The sequence below is a fragment of the Elephas maximus genome, chromosome 7, assembly GCF_024166365.1.
Source record: "Elephas maximus indicus isolate mEleMax1 chromosome 7, mEleMax1 primary haplotype, whole genome shotgun sequence".
NCBI lineage: Eukaryota > Metazoa > Chordata > Mammalia > Proboscidea > Elephantidae > Elephas > Elephas maximus.
Window position 1 is genome coordinate 50,617,120 of NC_064825.1, and position 12,784 is coordinate 50,629,903.

Below are 12,784 nucleotides of genomic sequence, written 5' to 3' on the forward strand. Positions count from 1 at the left end.
ACCAACAACTTCTTCATTGCAAATAACTTCTTTCACCAACATAAACGGTGACTATACACATGGACCTCACCAGATGGAACACACAGAAATCAAATTGACTACATCTGTGGAAAGAGGTGATGAATAAGCTCAATATCATCAGTCAGAACAAGGGCAGGGGCCGAATGTGGAATAGACCATCAATTGCTCAACTGCAAGTCCAAGCTGAAACTGAAGAAAATCAGAGCAAGTCCACGAGAGCCAAAACATGACCTTGAGTACATCCCATCTGAATTTAGAGACCATCTGAAGAATAGATTTGATGCCTTGAACACTAGTGACCAAAGACCAGACGAGTTATGGAATGACGTCAAAGACATCATATATGAAGAAATCATTGAAAAGACAGGAAAGAAAAGATCAAGGCATATGTCAGAGGAGACTCTGAAACTTGCTCTCGAACATTGAGCACCTAAAGCAAAAGGAGGAATTGATGTAGTAAAAGAATTGCTCAGCAGATTTCAAGGGGTGTCTGGAGAAGACAAAGCAAAGTATTATAATGAGGTGCAAACAGATGGAGATGGAAGGCCAAAAGGGAGGAACATGCTCGGCGTTTCTCAAGCTAAAAGAACTGAGGAAAAAATTGAAGTCTTGAGTTGCAATACTGAAGGATTCTATGGGGAAAATCTTAAATGACCCAGGAAGCATCAAAAGAAGATTGGAGGAATACACAGAGTCATTATACAAAAAAGAATTAGTCGGTGTTCAACCATTTCAAGAGGTGGCTTATGATCAGGAACCAATGGTACTGAAGGAAGAAGTCCAAGCTGCTCTGAAGGCATTGGCGAAAAACAAGGCTCCAGGAATTGATGGAATATCAACTGAGATGTTTCCACAAACAGATGCAGCCCTGCAGGTGCTCACTCATCTATGCCAAGAAATATGGAAGACAGCCTCCTGCCCAACTGACTGGAAGAGATCCATATTTATGCCTATTCCCATGAAAGGTGATTCAACCGAATGTGGAAATTATAGAACAGTATCATTAATATCACTCGCAAGCAAAATTTTTCTGAAGTACATACAAAAATGGCTACAGCAGTATATCAACAGGGAACTGTCAGAAATTCAGGCTGCTTTCAGAAGAGGACGTGGAACCAGGGATATCATTGTTGATGTCAGATGGATCCTGGCTTAAAGCAGAGAATATCAGAAGGATGTTTACCTGTATTTTATTGACTACGCGAAGGCATTCGTGTGTGTGCATCATAACAAATTATGGATATCATTGCAAAGAATGGGAACTCCAGAACACTTAATTGTGCTCATGAGGAACCTTTACATAGATCAAGAGGCAGTTGTTTGGACAGAACAAGAGGATACTGTTTGGTTTCAAGTCAGGAAAGGTGTGTGTCAGGGCTGTATTCTTTCACCATACCTATTCAATTGTATGCTGAGCAAATAATCCAAGAAGCTGGACTATATGAAGAAGAATGGGGCATCAGGATTGGAGGAAGTCTCATTAACAGCCTCCATTATGCAGATGACACAATCTTGCTTGCTGAAAGTGAAGAGGACTAGGAGCACTTACCAATGAAGGTCAAAGACCACATCCTTCAGTATGGATTGCACCTCAACATAAAGAAAACAAAAATCCTCACAACTGGACCAATGAGCAACATCATTAAAAATGGAGAAAAGATTGAAGTTGTCAAGGATTTCATTTTACTTGGATCCACAATCAACAGCCATGAAAGCAGCTATGAAGAAATCAAGAGACACATTGCATTGGGTAAATCTGCTGCAGAGCACCTCTTTAAAGTGTTGAAGAGCAAAGATGTCACCTTGAAGACTAAGGTGCACATGATCCAACCCATGGTATTTTCAATCACATCACGTGCGTGTGAAAGCTAGACGATGAATAAGGAATACCGAAGACCTGACACCTTTGAATTGTGGTGTTGGCGAAGAATATTGAATATACCACGGACTGCCAAAAGAAAGAACAAATCTGCCTTGGAAGAAGTACAACCAGAATGCTCGTTATAAGCAAGGATGGCGAGACTGCATCTTACATACTTTGGACCTGTTGTCAGGAGGGATCAGTCCCTGGAGAAGGACATCATGCTTGGTAGAGTACAGGGTCAGCGGAAAAGAGGAAAACCCCCAACGAGGTGGGTTGACACAGTGGCTGCAAAAATGAGCTCAAGTATAAAGGGTTGTAAGGATGGCCCAGGACCAGGCATTGTTTTGTTCTGTAGTGCATAGGGTTGTTATGAGCCGGAACCAACTCGATGGCACCTAACAAGAAGAACAACGGCGTGCTCTTCTGAAACCGGCCTGAATATCTGGCAGTTCCCTGTCAATATAGTGTTGGCAGCTGTTTTTGAATGACCTTCAGGAAAAATTTTGATTGTGTGTGATATTAATGATACTGTTCTATAATTTCCGCATTCAGTTAGAGCACTTTTCTCAGGAATAGGCATAAATATGGATCTCTTCCAGTCAGTTGGGCAGGAAGCTGTCTTCCATATTTCTTGGCGTAGACAATTGAGCACCTCCAGGGCTTCATTTATTTGTTCAAACAACTCAAATGGTATTCCATCAATTCCCGAAGCCTTGTTTTTCACCAATGCTTTCAGAGCAGCTTGGACTTCTTCCTTCAGTACCATTGGTTCCTGATCATATGCTACTGCTTGAAATGGTTGAACATCGACTAATTCTTTTTGGTATAATGACTCTGTGCATTCCTTCCATCTTCTTTTGATGCTTCCTGTGTCCTTTAAGATGTTTCCCACAGAATCCTTCAGTATTGCAACTCAAGGCTTGAATTTTTTCTTCAATTCTTTCGCCTCGAGAAATGCTGAGCGTGTTCTTCCCTTTTGGTTTTCCATCTCAAGCGCTTTGCACGTGTCATTATAATACTTTACTTTGTCTTCTTGAGGCGCCCTTTGACATCTTCTGTTCAGTTCTTTTACTTCAATTCTTCCTTTTGCTTTAGCTGCTCGACATTCAAGAGCAAGTTTCAGAGTCTCCTCTGACATCCATCTTGGTCTTTTTTTCTTTCCTGTCTTTTTAATCACCCCTTGCTTTCTTCATGTATGATGTCCTTGATGTCATTCCACAACTCGTCTGGTCTTTGGTCACTAGTGTTCAAGGCATCGAATCTATTCTTCAGATGGCCTCTAAATTCAGGTGGGATATACTCAAGGTCATATTTTGGCTCTCGTGGACTTGCTCTGATTTTCTTCAGTTTCAGCTTCTACTTGCATACGAGCAATTGATGGTCTATTCCACATTCAGCCCCTGACCTTGTTCTGACTGATGATCTTGAGATTTTCCATTGTCTCTTTCCACAGACACAGTCAATTTGATTTTTGTGTGTTCCATCTGGTGAGGTCCATGTGTATAGTCACCGTTTATGTTGGTGAAAGAAGGTATTTGCAATGAAGAAGTCGATGGTCTTGCAAAATTCTATCAAATGGTCTCCGGCATTGTTCCTATCACCAAGGCCATGTTTTCCAACTACTGATCCTTATTCTTTGTTTCCAACTTTCGCATTCCAATCACCAGTAATTATCAATGCATCTTGATTGCATGTTCAATCAATTTCAGACTATAGCAGCTGATGAAACTCTATTTCTTCATTTTTGCCCCTAGTGGTTGGTGCATAAGTTTGAATAGTAGTCATATTAACTGGTCTTCCTTTTAGGCATATGGATATTATCCTATCACTGACAGCTTTGTACTTCAGGATAGATCTTGAAATCTTCTTTTTGACGATGAACGCAACACCATTTCTCTTCAAGTTGTCATTCCCAGCATAGTAGACTATATGATTGTCAGATTCAAAATGGCCAACAGCAGTCCTTTTCAGCTCACTAATGCCTAAGGTATCGATGTTTATGTGTTCCATTTCATTTTTGAGGATTTCCAATTTTCCTAGATTTATACTTCGTACATACCACGTCTCAATTATTAATGGATGTTTGTAGCTGTTTCTTTGCATTTTGAGTCCTGCCACATCACTGAATGAAGGTCTCAAAAGCTTTACTCCATCCATGTCATTAAGGTCAACTCTACTTTGAGGAGACAGCTCTTCCCCAGTCATCTTTTGAGTGCCTTCCTACCTGGGGCCTCATATTCTGGCACTATATGAATGTTCTGTTGGTATTCATAAGGTTTTCACTGGCTAATGCTTTTCAGAAGTAGACTGCCAGGTCCTTCTTCCTAGTCTGTCTTAGTCTAGAAGCTCAGCTGAAACCTGTCCTCCATGGGTGATCCTGCTAGTATCTGAACATGTAAGCCCCCACAGTATGACAAACTGACAGACAGGTGGGGGAACAGTGGGATGCAGACCTCAAATTCTAGTAAAAATGATCAGACTCAATTGTCGGAATGAAACTAGAGGGATCCAAGAGGTCATGGTCCCCGGACCCTTTGTTAGCACAAGACTAGAACCATTCCCAAAGCCAAATCTTCAAACAGGGATTGTACTGGAGTATAAGACCAAAAATGATACTGGTGAGGAGTGAGCTTCTTGGTTCAAGTAGACAGATGCGACTATACAGGCAACTCCTGTCAGAGGCAAGATGACAAGGTGGAGGTGTACGGGACCTGGTTGAATGGTTCGGTGAATACAGGTTGGAGAGGAGGAGTGTGCTGTCTCATTAGGGGAAGAGCAGCTAGGAGTATATAGCAAGGTGTGTAGAAGTGTTTGTATGAGTGACTGACTTGATTTGTAGGCTTTCACTTAAAGCACAATGCAAATAAATAAATGAACATAGTCTTCTTAATTGTTATGATAGATAAAGATAAAGGAAAGAGATTCTTTATATCTGGAAATTAGAACATTGAACATTAGATATATTCTAAACAAAACCCCTAATAATTCTTCAGATGATTCAAGTGTATGTAATTAACTTCTGTTACACGCCATCTTCGTTTGCAGACTTGTAAAACCATTATCTTCTCCACCATAGTTCTGAAAATCAAGTGCCTCTACCAATGCATATTATCTCATTTGGGAATAGGGTTATGTTTGTTATGCTACTGAGAACATATCCTTGTAGAGTGTCTCTTAAATTTAATCACTTTGAGATATAAAAGGCAGCATAGACAGAGATGAGCGATCACAAATGGAAGAAAGATGCCATGTGGAAACCTCCAAGGAAGGAGGAATGCTGTAGCTAGAGAAACTGAGAGAGTATTTTTCCAGGGTAAATAGAGAGGGAGTCTTCTCCTAGAGTGGGTTCCTTGAATTTAGACTTTTATTCTCTAAAACAGTGAGGAAGTAACATTTTGTTTATAAAAACTACCCACTTGTAGAATTTCTGTAATAGCAGCACTAAGAAACTGAGATGGTCATGCAACTAACTCAGTACAAACTCCTCAGTTTGACATTCAGGACTTCCCCCACATTGGCCATTATCAGCTACCCCTGTACTCCCAGTACTTTAACCAGTCACATTGACTATAGGATGCTGAGTCAAGATAAACTGGAGTAACATGGTGTAATGTCTCAGAACCTCCTCTTCTCCTCTGGAAAATAGGGGCGATAATATGTATTTATTAAAGAAAACTCAACCCATCCCGTATTTAAACTCAACTCTTAACCCTTCCCAGTAACTAACAACTGATGATGAAAATGAAAGCTCTGGGAAAAGTTGAAATATTTACTTAAACCTTAACTAGCCCATGGAATGCCGCCACAGAAAGTTAATAAACCAATCCAATCTAAAGCCTCACTTTTAATATCCCACCTTTTGCTGATTAAGTAAATGACAACCAATCATTTTAAGTCTTCCTTTTGGAAAATCCCCTAACAGTTTGTACTGTTTATAAGCTTGTCAAAATTGTAATCTGAAGAACTTATCTCATTGAAGGGTTGTTCAGTGTTTGGAAAAAGATTTTTTGCACACAATAAAATATTTTAACTCTAGTTGACTTATTGATCAGATTTAAAAAAAAAAATTTTTTTTTGAGTTTTTGGTGAAAGTTTACACAGCAAATTAGGCTCCCATTTGACAATTATTGCATATATTGTTCAGTGACATTAGTTACATTTATCATAATGTATCAACATTCTCTTTCATTGTGTTCTGTTTGTTCCATTTCCAATACTCATGTTACACTGCCTATTTGTCTTCTCATCTGTGCTCTTGAGTAATTGTTGACCTGTTGGTCTCTTATTGATGGCTGTTAAATAGAGCACCCATCCTCCAGGTAAGATCCATTATTTTGTATGCCACTGTGTTTTTTCTGTAAAAGGTGATCCAAGAACATAGGCTTTGTTCTAGTTTTAAAGACCTTCTCAGGGGGACAGTCTCAGGGGTCCTCTGTTCTCTACTGTTCAAGTTTGTCTGCCTTTTTAAAATAAATATTTAAGTTCTGCTCTACACTTTTCTCCCATTCTATCTGGGATCACCTACTGAGACCTAACTCAGAACAATTAGTGGTGGTAGCCGGGCACCATTTTGTTTTTCTGGTTTCAGAGTAGATGAGGCTCTTGTTTATGTAGACTTGTTTCTTCTCTGAGTTGTTGGTTACTTTATTGTTGTTCGCTCCTGGCAAGGAGGAGCCCCATCATTGTGTCTTTGATGACCACTCACATGCTTTTAAGGCCCCAGATGCTACTTATTTCACAAGGATGTAGGTCATGATATTTGTGAACAGTGTTGTGCCAATTGACTGAGTTGTCCCATGAGATGATGGTCCTAAGCTTATAAACCCAGAAAACTGAACCTGCCAGGAAGTGACATTTCTTACTCAATTGTAAGGCTGAGATAATTGTAAGCCAGATAACAGAACAGTTTTCCTGGGAGGGCTTTGTAAAAATTGGCTGCATAAAATCTACCTGAGATCCTTAAAGGTGTCTGGTCATGTGTGATTCTCAGGGAATCATTTTTAAAATATGCCATTCTAGTCAAAGCTTGATGATATAACCAGCTTTCCCAATTATGTCCTCTTAACCATGATGACAGATTCTTATTCAACTTATGTTTATAACTACATTGCCAAGAAAATATGAATACTCATTAAGCGTTTTCCATTTCTGGAGTAATCAGGCAGAGAGAAAAAGATATATGTCTAATAAATTCTTCTGAGAAGTTATTTAAGATAAAAGAAAGAGATTCCTTATATCTGGAAATGAGAACATTGAATATTAGCAATACTGCAGACAAAACCCATACTAATCCCTCAGATCACCCAGGCCTATGTAACTGTTTTCTGTTGCCCTCCATCTTGGGTTTGCAATCTTGTGAATCCATTAGCTCCTCCACCATAGTTCTGAAAATCAAGTGCCTCTACCAGTGCATAGTATCTCATTTGGAACCTTTATTATGCTAATGAGAACATATCCCTGTAGAGCTTGTCTTAAACTTAATCACTTTGAGATAGAAAGAGCAGCATGGACACAGACAGGAGTGAGCACCAAAGGAGGAAAGATAGATGCCATGTGGAAATCTCCAAGGAAAGACGAATGCCAGAGCTAGAGAAGCTGAGACAAGGATTTTCCTCCAGGATGTATAGAGAGGGAGACTTCCCCTCGAGCCGATTCTCTGAATTTACACTTTTAGTCTCCAAAACAGTGAGGGAATAAATTTGAATTTATTAAGGCCACACTCTTGTACTATTTCTGTTATAGCAACACTAAGAATCTAAGATACTAGTGCAACTACTTAAGTATAAACTCCTCATTTGGCATTCAAGACTCCCCCCAAATTGGCCTTCATCATCTACCCCCGAGTACTCCTATTACTTTAACCAACGTCATGTTTATATCTCTCTCAGCATGGGCTGCATATTTCCCCGTGTATACTTTTAAAAACCTCTAAATGGCTTCCTATGATCTGGGCCTGACAGAATCCCGCCCATCTTCTAGGGAAGGTTTTTCTGCTTCTGGCAGTATTGGCATTCTGGGCCACAGGGTTCTTTGTAGTGGGCCAAAATCATATGCATTGTATGATGTTTAGCAGCATCCTTGGCCTCCTTTATCTGTTGTTGTTAGGTGCTGACAAGTCAGTTCTGATACGTAGTGACTTTATGTACAACACAATCAAACACTGCCCAGTCCTGTGCCATCCTCAAATCATTGCTATGTTTGAGCCCACTGTTGCAGTCACCGTGTGATTTCCTCTCATTGAGAGTCTTCATTTTGTATGCTGACCTACCACCTTTTCAAGCATGATGCCCTTCTTCAGGGACTGGTCCCTCCTGATAACATGTCCAAAGTACTTCAGATGAAATCTCACCAAACTTGCTTGTAAGGTTGTAGTACTTTCTTCCAAGACAGGTTTGTTCATTCTCTCCCTCTACTGGATAGCAGTAATAAGCCCTCTCCCTAGTTGTGACGAACAGAAATGTCTCAAGACATTGCCAAATTCTCACCCCAAGTTGAGAATCTCTGTTCTAGTCCCATCCCAAACGACATCTTGATAAAAACTTTTTGGTACAATTCTCTCCTCTCCCTACTTAAAATATTTTCTGTGGTTTTTTATTTTCCTTTGTATTTGAATCATACTGTGCCTTATTATTATCGTTATATTTGACCACGAATTCTTTTCACTTTCTTTTACTTGTGTTTTTGTACTTTGGAGTCCAAGGTGTGCAATTTAAAAAGAAACCAAAAGAAAAATACCTTAGGCTCTGCAGTCAAACACCTGTGCATTAGAACCTCGGAGCTTATTCAGTGTATGACCCTGGATAGGGTATTTAATCTCTCTTATCCTGTTTTCACAAGTAAAAAGAGGATAAAATGTTCAAGTGGAGATGAATTAGGTATTAATTTTAAGCACAGCACCTGTCAGAAGCTGGCAACTGGAAGCAGTTTAACAGAGAGATTTGAGTCGGGCCTTGGGGTTTTGATCAGCGGATCCCTCCCTATGCCCTGGGAAGATGTTGCTCATCCCTGTGTCTCTAAGCCAGGTATGGAGCAGTGGAGATTAGAAATTGTGAGGAAGGGGTGTTTGTGCTTACGGGTCAGGTTGGGGAGTGGTGGGTAGAGGTTGCAGTTAGATGCTGGCCTCAGGCATGTGAAGAGCTGTTTCCTGGAGGTCTAGGCTCCTCTTCCATGCCAGCCACCTTCCCAGTCATTCTCCAGAACTGTGGCCCTGAAATGTGTTCACTGTACGTTATCATCAGCCATAGCCTGGAGTCACAACAACTATAGGCTATGGAGACAAAAAACTGGGCTAACCAGATATAATGTCTCAGAACCTCCTCTTTTCTGTCAAACGGGGGTGAGATACATGTCTATTAAAGAAAATTCACACCCTCCCCTATTTAAACTTAACGCTTGCCCTTCCCATAATCTAAAAACTTATGATTACAACATAAGCTTTGGGAATAATTTAAAAGACTGGATATATTGTAACTAGCCCACAGAATGCAGACACACAAACTTAATAAAACAATCCAAGATAAAGCACTAATTTTAATAACCTAGATCTTGCTGATTAAGTGAATGACAACAATTAATTTTAAATTTCACTTTAGGAAAATTCCTCACAACTTATACTGTGTATAAGCTGATCAAAATTGTAATGTGAAGAGCTCATGTCATTGCAGGAGTGGTTTGTATTTGGAAATGTTTTTTGGGCCTAATATAATCTTTTAAGTCTAACTGACTTATTGATCAGGTTTTTAAAATAATATTTTACTAAGTTTTTGGTGCAAGTTTACACAGCAAGTTAGGTTCCCATTCGAAATTGTGCAGAAATTGTTCAGTGGAATTAGTTATACTTATCACAATATGTCAGCAATTTCTTTAATTGTGTTCTGTTCAATTTCAAGTACTCCTGTTTCTCTGCCCCCTAATCTTTTCATCTTTCTTTTTGAGTAATTGATGACATTTGGTCTCATGCTGATGGTTGTTAAGTACAGCACCCGTCTTATGGCTAATATCCTTTATTTTGTGTACCACTCTGCTATTTCACTACAAGGTGATCTCAGAGGACAGGCTCGGCTCTAGGTTTAAAGAGTGTCTCAGGGAGTTCTCTCTTCTCTACTCTTCCAGTTTGTCTGTTTTTTTTACTTTTTTATTTTTATCTTTTAATAAGAATTGTAGTTCTGCTCCACTTTTTTCTCCCATTGTATCTGGGACCTGCTACTGTGGCTCCTGTCAGAATGGTCAGTGGTTATAGCTGGACACAATTTAGTTCTTCTGCTCTCAAGGTACATGAGGTCATGGCTCTGTAAACTTGTTTCATCTCTGAGCTTTTGGTTACCTTCTTACTCTGTTGCTCCTGGTGAGTAAGACACTTAGATATGTCTTAGATGACCAGTTTCAAGCTTTTAACACCCCAGAGAGTACTCGTTTCTCTGTGATGTAGCTCATGATTTTGTGAACTGCGCTATGCCAATTGACTGATCTATCCCATGAGATGATGGTCCTAAACTTTCAAACTCAGAAAACCAATCTTGGAAACTGTTTGATTATGTCTGTGAAGTATCTGTATTAGTGTCTTCAATGAATATTTGTACCTGAACCCACATATTTCTATGAACATGTACCTATAGAGATAGGTCTATCTATTCTCACCTATGTGCACACCTGTATCTACCTGTATACCAATATGCTTGTATCATCTATATGTGCTCAAACACTCAATTTTTCTTTCTTCTGTGCTCATTGCATCGATGTTCCTTACCACTTTTCCAATAATCAAAAAATAGTAAAAATAACAAGTCTCTTACCTAATGCTTAGTTTCTCCTCCCTCCCCCCCTCCCTGGTAACCCCTAATGAACTTTGGTCTCTCTCTATATATCTATTCTTGTCTTCTTATAAAAGAGGAATCAAACAAAGCTTATGCTTCTATGCTTGACTTATTTCACTTAGCATTATACCCTCCAAATCCATTCATTTTATAATGTTTTGCAGACTCATCATTATTCTTTAGGTTGCATAGAATTCCATTGTATGTATTTACCACAGTTTGCTTATCCATACATCCATTGATGGGCACTTCAGTTGTTTCCATTTATTTCCTATTGTGAATGAAATGATAATGAACATATGTGTGCATATATCTGTTTGTGTCATTGTTTTTCAGTCTCTAGGGTCGGAATCCACTCAACAGCAACAGGTTTGGTTTCAATTTGGTTAGGGTTATAACTAGGAGTGGGATTGCTAATTTTGTGTTGAAATAGTCCTAGTTTTGAGAAAATGCCATGCCATTTTCCAAAATGACTGTAATGGTATCTTTGGCTGGGTTCTCTAGATAAGCAAAACCAGTAAAGTGTATAAATATGTACATAGAGAGATTTATATCAAGGAAACAGTTCAAGTGATTGTAGAGGCTGGAGCATCCCAAGTCCATGTGTCATGGATTGGATTGTGTCCCCCCAAAAAGGTGTCAACTTGGTTAGGCCATGATTCCCAGTATTCTGTGTTTGTCCTCCATTTTGTGATTGTAATTTCATGTTAAAGAGGATTAGGGTGGGACTGTAACACCACCCTTATTTAGGTCACCTCCGTGAGCCAAAGTAAAGGGAGTTTCCCTGGTGTGGAGCCTGTACCACCTTCTAACTCTCAAGAGATAAAAGAAAGGGAAGCAAGCAGAGAGTTGGGGACCATATACCACCAATAAAGAAACACCAGGAGCAGAGAGTGTCCTTTGGACCCAGGGTCCCTGGCACCTGAGAAGCTCCTCAGTTAGGGGAAGATTGAGGACAAGGACCTTCCTCCAGAGCTGACAAAGAGAGAAAGGCTTCTGCTGGAGCTGACACCCAGATTTTGGACTTTTAGCCTACTTTACTGTGAAGGAATAAATTTCTGTTTGTTAAAGCCATCTACTTGTGGCATTTCTGCTATAGCAGCACTAGATGATTAAGACACCATGGATCAGGATAGAGGTTTCTCTGGATTTATGTAGCTGCAGGAACTGGCAAACCCAAGATCAGCAGGTCAGAGAGCAGGTCTCCTGCTCTCAGGCTGGAGATGGATGAATCTGAAGATCTGCAGATAACCTGATAGCTTATGTCCCAAGAGCCAGAGGTCAGATGAACAGGAGGCAGCTGCAGGATCCAGAGTGAGCAAAAAAGCTAGAACATCTGCTTATATTTGGATGTAGGCCACACCCCCAAGGAAACTCCCTTTCAACTCACTGGCTAGTCACAGCAGATTCTATCATGGGAGTGATCACATATAAACACTGAGAATCATGGCCCAGTCAAATTGACACAATCTTAATGATCACAGTCTACCCCTTGTCAACATGGCACAGGTAAACATATCCTTAAACCATACATAATCTCTGAATAAAGACAATGATAAATCATACTTGCCCCTAAGATGATACAACTAACACAAACACAAATAAAAATGCACTAGCAGTTTTACATCTTATATTTTATAAGTGAAGAAAAAAATATTTGATGCATACATGGTGACAGGGAAAATGGTAAAACCAGTGAATTCTTTGAGCATGGGACCATTGCCACACTTCATTTGCTGTGAAGTGTGTCCCTTGATCTGAGGCAATGCTGTGTGGTATACTATGTTGGTGGATAAGAATTCTGTAAGTCCACGAATGGTAGTTTTGACAGAAGCATTGTGGGCAGGGAAGGAAAATCCATATCCAGAGTAAATACCTATTCCAGTAAGGACAAAACACTGCCCTTTCCATGAACAAAGTGGTCCAATGTAATCAACTTGCCACCAAGTTGCTGGCTGATCTCCTCAAGAGATGGTGCCATATCAGCAAATTAGTGTTGCTTTCTGTTGCTGGCAGATTGGGCACTTAGGGGTGACTGTAGCCAAGTTAGCCTTGGTGAATGGAAGTCTATATTGCTGGGCCCATG